At 38.9% G+C, this 9,597-nt stretch overlaps 1 long non-coding RNA gene across 3 annotated transcripts in view; it reads left to right on the top strand.

Moving 5' to 3' along the window:
- The first annotated feature begins 202 nt into the window (after positions 1-202).
- The window catches only part of LOC117803429, a 23,851-nt gene continuing 14,456 nt past the window's right edge, over positions 203-9,597 (top strand). For all 3 annotated transcript variants that reach the window (XR_004627286.1, XR_004627287.1, XR_004627288.1), the window contains exons 1-2: positions 203-333; positions 674-799. This is a non-coding gene — a long non-coding RNA (uncharacterized LOC117803429). The remainder of the gene's footprint in view (positions 334-673; positions 800-9,597) is intronic.

The raw sequence follows: 9,597 nt of genomic DNA, 5'->3' as shown, positions 1-9,597 counted from the left end.
ATAATCTTCTCCTCAGAGATTCCCACGTCTATCAAACCAGGAGAATGCCTCTTGCCTAATTCCACAGGTCCTAGAAAGTGAGGTCTAGAAGCCCTCTCATGACTCCTTTCCCCTGCCCCCCACATCCTTCCTGTTGTCTGATCCTCTTTGCAGAACAAATCTCTGCTACAGGGAGAATTTCCGTTTAGGTCACAAGAAAGAATTCCTACATCAGCTAAAAATAAGTTTCCGAGGCCCGTTGTAATTTCTGTGTTTGCTCCTTTGGACTTGTCATTCATTTTCAGACCTGAAAATCTCATTCTTCCTTCTCTTTCCAAGATTGGTATTTTTAAGGTAAATCGGTTGTAGGGGTGTATGGGATGGGGATGTGGCTTGGGGGAACGTAATTTTAAAATGGTCTCTGGCTCCTCCTTGATTTTCGGATGTATTTGATTTCTCATCTGATAGAATTGGAGTGTTTTCCCCAAGTGTCATCAGTCTTTCCCCAGTTCTAAACATGTCAAGTGGCTATGGGTAAAGAGTTGAAGAATGAAAGTGGGCAGGTGAATGCAGACACCCAGCCCAGCAGGTGCAGGCTGAAGAATGCCTGCTGGAGCAGGAGCAGGGGAGTGACAGCTCCTTGCAGCCCACAGCCAGCTGTGCCCACCACCCAACCCCATCCTTTCCTCCCCAGGCACCGCAATGGCACAGAAGACAATGCTTCTATCACCAGCCTCTTGCTTCTCTGACGCACAAAAGAATGTCTGGCTCGAGAAGTATTCACCCAATGATTATAGGATTAACTGCAACCTGCAGGAAGGTAAGCCTTTAAACAAAGGTTTTGCTTTGTTTTTTGGAACAAAATAAAATATAAAACAGACGAGCATTTTATCCATTAATGGGAGCTTTAGGCCTAGGGCTTCAGCAATTCGGTTATTAGCAAGGATTTCCTTGTGCGAGGAGGTAATCAAGTTAAATGTCGCATTCACATCCCTCCTCTTCATTGGCTCCACCTGATTGCAGTTGCCATAGCAATAAGATTATTGTAAGAAAGCTAGAAAATGGTGGTGCTTGTACTCGGAAAGTGAGATGTTTACGAAAATATACATTTTCCCTTTTTTCCACTTTCTCTCTGTGGAAAGAAAGAAGGAATGGGGGAAGAAAGATAACCACATGCTGTTGCACATCTGTTATGTGCCAGGCATAAGGCTGGATGCTTACACAGACACTGTGTTAAATGTGTGTGTGTGTGTGTGTAACGCCTTTTTTATTATGAACGATTAACTCTTACCAAAGAGTGCACAAAACAAAGGTGTTCAGCTTCATGATTTCTTACAAAGCAAACATCCGTGTAAAATCAAGAAATAGACATTGCCAGAACTCCAGAAGTGGCCCTTGTGACCCTCTCAATTCTTCCTCCTCATTACTTTTATGGAAATAGCTTGCTTTTTTTTTTTTTTTTTTTAGTTTTACCACCTAAGCATTACTATCTAAACATTATAGTCTAATGTGTTTTTTTTAACTTCATATGGACGGAATCATACAATGTGTGCTCTTTTTGTGTCTGACTTTTTTTGCTCAATGTTATGTTCATAAGCTTTATTCATCTTGTTATTTGTGGCTGTGGGTCTGCACGTTCACATTTTTGTGTTGCTTCATTGTATCGATGGACCACGGTTTATTTACCATTCTATTCTTGGTCGACTTCTGGGTTGTTTCCAGTTTGGGATTGTTGTAAATAATGCTACGATGAATATTCTTGTCCTGACTGTTGTGCACATCCTCTGTGGGTATTAACTTAGGAGCAGAACTCCAAGGTCATAAGGTACTTTATGTAGATAATGCCAGACAATGGTCCTAAGTAGCGTGTCCCCACCAGCACCGTATGGGTTTCTGTTTCTCCACATCCACGACAATATTTAACATTCTCAGCCTTTTCAAGTTTAGCCATTCTGGTGGACGTGTCATGGTCACTCAATGTCTATTTGTCATTTGGATATTGTCTTTTATGATATGACTGTTCAAATCCCACTTTTCTATCGGGTTGTTTTTTCTTACCCATTTGTGATAGAACGTCACATAATTCGCATACAAATGGATGGCCTGTTATATGTATTGCAAATGTACTGTGTGGCTTATCTTTTCACCCTCTTAATGGTGTCTTTCAGTGAAACAGATGTTATTAGTTTTAATACGGTTTTATTTATCAATGCTTTCCTTGATAGTTAGTGTTCTCTGTGTCTTGGTTAAGAAGTCTTTCCTTTATCCCAGCATCATAATGGTATTCTCCTATATGGTCTTTAGGAGATTTCTTGTTTTACCTTTCATATGTAGATCTAACTTATACCGGAAATTGATTTTTGTGATGGTGTTAGGCAGAAGTTAAATTTTTGTTGTTGTTGTTTATATGGACACGCAAAAGTCTTATTGCATTTGTTGGAAAGACCAAACTTGCCTCAACACGCCACAGGGTCATCTTCATAATAAATCGGGTGTCCATATGTGGTCTTTCTCTTCGTGTTCATTGGTCTGTTTCATTGTCCCTTTCCAGTTCTACAATCTGAATTTCTTTATCTTTAGAGTCTTTATATCCAGGATAGCAAACCCTCTCACTTTGTTCTTTTTCAAGAGGGTCTTGGTTGTTGTTAGTTGTTTGAGTAGCCATAAAAATATTAGAATCAGCAAGTCAGTTTCCACGAAAGAAAAAAAAAGCATTTATTTATTTTTTTGTTTATTTTTTGGAGGTGGGGAGATTGCTTGAATCTGTAGATCAGGTTTTGGGGAAATGATATCTTTATAATTTTGTTCCTAATTTCCATCATGATTTCTTCTTTGATTGAATTTTCAAACATATGAGTATTTTCTGGTTATCTCTTTGTCAGTTTTTTCCCAGGGAAACACTTTGAATTGTTTGAAATTTATTGAGACTTGCTTTACGATCTAGCACATGGTCAATTTCTGTGAATTTTCTTTGTGTGCTTAGGGGAAAAAATATATATATATATATAACCTGTAGTCTTGTGAATGCTTATTAGGTCAAGTGTATTGATTATATTATCCAAACCTATATGATTTGGTTTTTGTCTGCTTGCCATAGCATTTACTGGAAGAATTATGTTAAAAGCCTTCCTGTTATCACAGTGAATGTTTTTCTTTCAGTTTTGTTTTGTATTTTTTAAGGCTATGTTAGCATAGCCTCATACAAAATTAGAATTGTTACATTTTCCTGGTAAATTCAACTTTATCATTGTGAAGTGAGTATCTCCTCATTGCTAATAGTGCCTTTTGTCTTAAATTCTACTTTGTGTAGTTGATAAAGCTCTCTCTGGTTTATTTTAGTTATTATTTGCCTGGTATACCTTTTTCTATTCTTTTACTTTGAATCTTTCTGTATCATTATGTTTTAGATGTGTGTCTATTATAAGCAGTTTATGATTACTGTATTTTTAAATCCTGTCTAGCAACATTTATTTTAATTGGAGCACATTTACGTTTAGTGATGTTTAAGTTTAAATCTCCCATCTTATTTAGCATTTTCTATATCTCTCATGTATTTTGTTTCATTTTTCTTTCCTTGTTTTGGTTTCTTTTATATTGATGAGTCTTTATTATTCCATTTTCCCCATTTGCTTACTTGGAAATTACATCAAAAAATAATTCTGGTACATGTTTACTGCGTTGATTCTCTTTCCCACAGTATATGCCATTATTATTGTATGTTTTGATGCTCTGTATTTTAAATATTCCACACTTGGTTATTGTTATTTTATATGGCTGATATTTACTTATATTTAACCACATATTTATTCTTTCATTGCTTTTCGTTCTTTCCTTGATCTCCAGATTTCCATCTGAAATCATATTCCTTTTGTCTGAAGAACACTCATTAGTATGTCCTTCAACTGTGAACGTGCTGGTGACAATTCTCTCAGTTTTTGTTTATATGCAGTTCATATGAGACTTTTTAAAACTTGTATTATTGATAGATTTTTTTTTCCTGGACATAACATTCTAGATGGGCAGTTATTAAAGGCAGACACCTTTAAGGCATCATTCCACTGCCTCCTGCCTTCAATTCGTTTGTTGAGAAGTCACTTGTAAGTCTTATTGCTGTCTTTCACTGGGTTTGAAAAATGCTCAGCCATTATCTCCTCAGACACTGTTTATGTCCTCTACTCCTTTTACTTTTCTTTTAATACTCTAACTACAAGTATATTACTTCTCTTCAATGAATAGTCTGTATCTCTTACTATCTTGTATATTTCCCATCCTTTTCCTCTCAATACTCATTCTGTATATTGTCTTCTGACCCATCTTCCAACTCACAAATTCTCCTTTTGATTGGGTCTTATTAGCCACTAAAGTCATTCGTTCTAATCCAAAATGGAAGTTTTTAATTTTGATCATTATATATTTTTTTAAATTTTAGTATTTATTTTTGTCTCTTTTATGTTGTTTTTAGATCTTTGTCTAAATCCTCAATCATTTCTTTAATTTCCTTGAAAAAATAACAGCATGTGTTACATATGTTCTGTTTGCCTCTCCAGCTCTATCTTCATTCTCAAGTTCAAGACTGGTCTAGTTTCTTTCCTGAGCTATAGAGGACTATTGGATGATACGCTGGTGCCGGTTACCTCAGGGCAATCCAGGTTCAACATGCCCTGAAATGAACTTACATCTCTTCTCCCATTTCTAATTACGTTTCCTTCTCTTTGTGTACTATCTATCCGTGCCTCCGCTTCCTCCCAGTTACCTATACTAGAATCCCAGTGATCATCCCTCATTCCTTTCTACCTCCAAATCACGAGGTTTGAGTGGTGTTTGTTCCTCATATTTGTTCCTATGCTGGATATCTTCACTATGACTGCTTTAACGTGGGCTCTTATAACTGTTCCCCTGGAGTTCTTCACTGGCCTCTTAACTTCCATTGTCCCTGGACCATGCTCCATGGAGTGATCTAACATCAGTGGCATTGCATTGTTTAAAGCTCTCTGGGGGGGGTGCCTGGGACTCAGTGAGTTAAGCGTCTGCCTTAGGATCAGATCATGATCCTGGGATCCTGGAATTGAGTCCTCCTGCATTGGGCTCTTTGCTCAGCGGGGATCCTTCTTCTCCCTCTCCCTCTGCTGCTCCCTCTGCTTGTGCGTGCTCTTTCTCTCAAATAAATAAATAAAATCTTTAAAAAAAAAAAAAAAAGCTCTCTTTGCTTCCATGTCATCCACAGGCAATCTAAGCTCCTTGCCACCATTTGTAAAATTCTTCATAACCTGGCCCTTGCCTACCTCTCAAGCCTCTTTTCCACTGTTCCTTTTTTTAAACTTCATGATCTAAAATTACCAAATATATTATGCTTCTGGGCATTCCTTTTATTCCTTCTCTTCCTTGCCTCATTTCTTCACCTGTTTAATTTGTACTCCTTCTTTAAGAATTAGCTTCCCCAGGGAAGCCTGGGTGGCTCAGTCAGTTAAGCGTCTGCCTTCCGCTCAGGTCATAATCCCAAGGTCCTGGGATTGAGCCCTGCATGGGGCTCCTTGCTCAGCAGGGAGTCCGCTTCTTCCTCTGCCTGCCACTCCCCCTGCTTGTTCTCTTTCTCTCACATACACACAAATAAATAAATAAAATCTTAAAAAAAAAAAAAGAATTAGCTTCCCAAGCTTCCCAAGCTATTCCAAGTGACCCTTCAATGTGCTTCCATGGTAGAGTTCAATCATGAAACATAATCTACTATGCTGAAAGAATGGTGTTTATATCTTACTTTCACTTATTGGGGAGAAACTTCAAGGCACCCCAGTTAGTGGCTTTACTTACTAGGTCCTTAATAACCTCAATAGGTCCTCAGTTCTTCAGCTTGAAGAATTCAATTGAATGATATTCTTTAAGATTAATCAAAATCGGTCAGAATGCATATTGTCCAAGTATCTTTGATTGCACTAGGTGGTTTTTTATTTGTTTCTCGAGCTCTATTTTGTCTCTTAATTTTTAGTACTATTAATAAGCATTAATATTATATTTTAAACATCTGCTTAAACACCTTATTAATCTCTACTTATTTTATTACATAAAAATTTATTTTTCATATAACCCTATGGGCATATTGAAAGTGAGCTCTCACTTTCTCTTTTTAGAGTCCTTACGCATTTTGATGTTCTTTTTTTTCATCCTCATTATGTTTCTTTGCTGTACTCCATAGCATAGAGCTCCATGTATTAATATGTTACATTCCTTATTAGTGGGACTGGAACCTACATTTCTTTATGTCTTCATTTAGTCCACATTTTAACTGATTCCTTGTATTTGTGTCCTGGAATCATTCTCCTGATTCCTGAGAGTGAAACCCTTCTTTCAGCAGAAAGGAGAAGTTCCCTTGTTGATTATTACAGTTGCTGAAGCAATAGTTAGTCTTGTTCTTCCTGTCACCAATTTGGGGGGTCACTGTCAACCTTCTTGACTTGGTGTAAAAGTCCCAGCATCTCTTGGCTTTCTGACTGACAGTAATGGCCATGCCTGTTTCAGTGACTGTCACCAGTGGTTTGAAGAGGCAACAAGAACAAGAGGGTAACGGATGATTTTTACAACTTCTTTGCCTCTATTTGGTTTCATTGCTTTATTTTCTTTTAACTTATAACCCTCAGAAGATAATAGGAAAGATCATGTGTCTGACAGTTCAGAAGCTACTAACACTGTAGACTGATGTCCACTCCATTGGTTTACTCCTTGTAGAAGATTGAACTTTCCAAAAATGACCCCAGCTGTATTTCTCGCTCTACATACTATTTCAGCACCTTGTAAGTTCCCCATCAAGTAGCAAAGTCTATCTTCTCTCCCCTCAAACCTGGGTGAGTCATGTGACTACCTTAATGAGTATGACATGGTAAAAATGACACTAACTTCTGAGGTTAGGTTATAGAAGGCAACCCCATAATTTGGAAACTGAGTTGACCTGTGAGAAGCCTAGGTACTCCGAAACTGTATACTGGAAAAGCCATATGGAGATACTAGATGGAGATAGAGATTCCAAAGAACCCCAGCTCTTTCAGCCCCCCAGTGTTGTGTTTTCTCATTCAAGTAACAGATGTGTGAGTGAATAAGCCTTAAGAAAATCCAATTTCCATCCTTTGAGCAGCCCTAACTGACACAGGGTGGATCAAAAGGTTCCCCCCAAATCTTGCCCAAATTGCAGATAAATGAACAAAATAAATGTTATTGTTCTAAACTGCTAGGTTTTGGAGGAGTTTGTTGTATAGGAATATATAAGCAGAACACTTCTCATCACCAAAGTTCAGATATAGAGCTCTGATGTGATGCCTTTTTTATCAAAAGGTGGAAATTTGAGATTCTAGATGTGCCCTTGGATGGCAGAGTGGAATGGCAAGTCAGAAGGCTTTAAATTTTTTGTGTTGAGGTTTCTGTGTGAAAATAACACAGGAGATGCTTTTTCAGAGCCTTTTGGAGGCTAGAGAAAGAAAGAGGAATTAAAGTGGACCAGAAAGAAGAGAAGCATGTGACAAGCTATTCCTGATTCCGCCGTACCAGATGGCAAGAGACTACTATTCCTTTCCTGTGTTGGTTGTATTATCACAGTCCCAATTCTCCAACAAAGTGTTCACTGATGTATAGAGGAATAGAGAGCTTTACTTTTCCTAGTGCATGATTCTTCCCACAGAGAAAGAAGACCCGTTCCTCTTTTCTCACTTGCCACTTCCTAACCTAGGGCATCAGGCCTCAGTAATCAGAATAAAGGTAGGTGACTGTCCATGGTGCTGGCCTAGGATTACGGGTGTCTTTTGAATGTCTCCTGCTTTTGACAAGCTTTGTACTTCATAGGAACTCACATCTAAGGATCCGCCATTTACAATGACAAAGGCATCCTTAGATGATCTGGGGTTTGTCACTAGGTTTCATATATTTGTTGTAGGATGCGATATAAAGAACAATAAAAACTAAAAACCACCATTTGTTCATTTCTTTATTTTAGTACCATAAAGGGGTGTGTGTGTGCACGCGCGTGCATGNAGAACAATAAAAACTAAAAACCACCATTTGTTCATTTCTTTATTTTAGTACCATAAAGGGGTGTGTGTGTGCGCGCGCGTGCATGTGTGTGTGTGTGTGTGTGTTTTGTATGTGTATTTATTCTTTTCAAAAAACAAACACTAAAAAAGTCTTTGTAGGGGGTTTTGAGGAGTTTTACTCATTGACAATGTAGCATTCCTTATACTGGACTCTCAAGTATGCTTATCAGAATTTTTTTCTGTGTGTTCCATTGAATATCTTTGTTCACTATTACTGGATGTGGGCATAGGCATTCCATGTGCCACTGTCCTGGAAAGGGAAGGTTGGGAACTCTGGGTTAGGGAAAGGGACCAGAATCTGAGACATACAGTTGAAGGGTCAGTTGATCTATCTTCTTTCCTCCCTTATATCTTCTTTTCCTCTCATATCCTCTCTTTCCATGTCCTTGTATTGCTGTTCAAGACCATGTCCTGGGATGGAAGTGGAGGAAAAAAGAGAATGTCAATGTCAAGGTCCTGAGGAGACAGGGGGATGGGCTTCTACCCCCCATTGCACTCCACAGTGATCTAGGTGGCAGCTGTGGTGAGATGGTGAGGGAGAGCCCTGCATCTGATGCCAGGCCTGGCTTCAAATCTAGCTTCCAATGTTGGATTGCTAGGTAACCTCAAACAAGTCACAGAGTCACTTTTTTTCTCATCTGTAGAAAGATAACATTCAGAGTACTGTTGTGAGGACTAAATGAGATAATGAATTAAAAAGAATTTTGCAAACTATAAACACTCTTCTAATGAAGGGTTACCTTTTCTTGGAGGGGCCCCAAGGAGATATAAGAAGTGGTGAAGGGGTAAATCTAAGGGGCTACTGAAGTCTTCAGCAATACGGGACAGATGAGAAGAGAGAAATCCCCAGAGGGAGAGGACCCCTGGACCAGAGTTCCTGTCAGCTGGGTCTCATGGGGCTGACTCAGTGGACGGAGAGAAAAGGTTTACTGGGAGGTGTGCATGTGTGCAAACCAACGCAGCACACACGGCTGAGAGCCAAGAGGGGAGAGCAGTTGAATAATAGCAACCATGTGCCTAGCACTGGCTAAGTGCCAGGCACTGTGCTGAGGCTTTACATATTCTCATTTAATTCTCACAAGTCTGTAAACCAGTGCTGCTATTATCCTCATTTTAAAGAGAGGAGAATGAGGCTGTGAGAGGCACAAGAAATTTCTAAAAGTCTCACAGCCAGTAAATGGCAGAATATGGATTCAAATCTGGGTTTTTCAGACTCCAAAGTCCTAGCCAGCAAGATAGAGACAAGGTTTTGTTTTAATGGATTTTTATAATAAGAAAGTTGGAAAAGCTACTGAGAAGGAGTCACCAAAACAAAGGGTTCAAGGAACCAGAGTGAGCAAAACAGAGCTAGTGAAATCAGAAGGTCGGGTTGAACAGAGGAATATGCCATCTCCCTGTGCAATGGCTCATGGTGGAGGCTGGATGCATTCAAAGGGCTGAGGACAGAGAAACCTCCTGCAGCCGGTTCTTATGTGAGGACCAGAAAGTTTTCATCTTGGGTCCAACTGTGGCTCTTTTTCTTCTCTTTTCATTGTAATTAACAGAA

Source organism: Ailuropoda melanoleuca, chromosome 8, assembly GCF_002007445.2.
Source record: "Ailuropoda melanoleuca isolate Jingjing chromosome 8, ASM200744v2, whole genome shotgun sequence".
NCBI lineage: Eukaryota > Metazoa > Chordata > Mammalia > Carnivora > Ursidae > Ailuropoda > Ailuropoda melanoleuca.
Note: the sequence above shows the minus strand (reverse complement) of the source record. Positions and strands in the feature narration are given on the sequence as shown.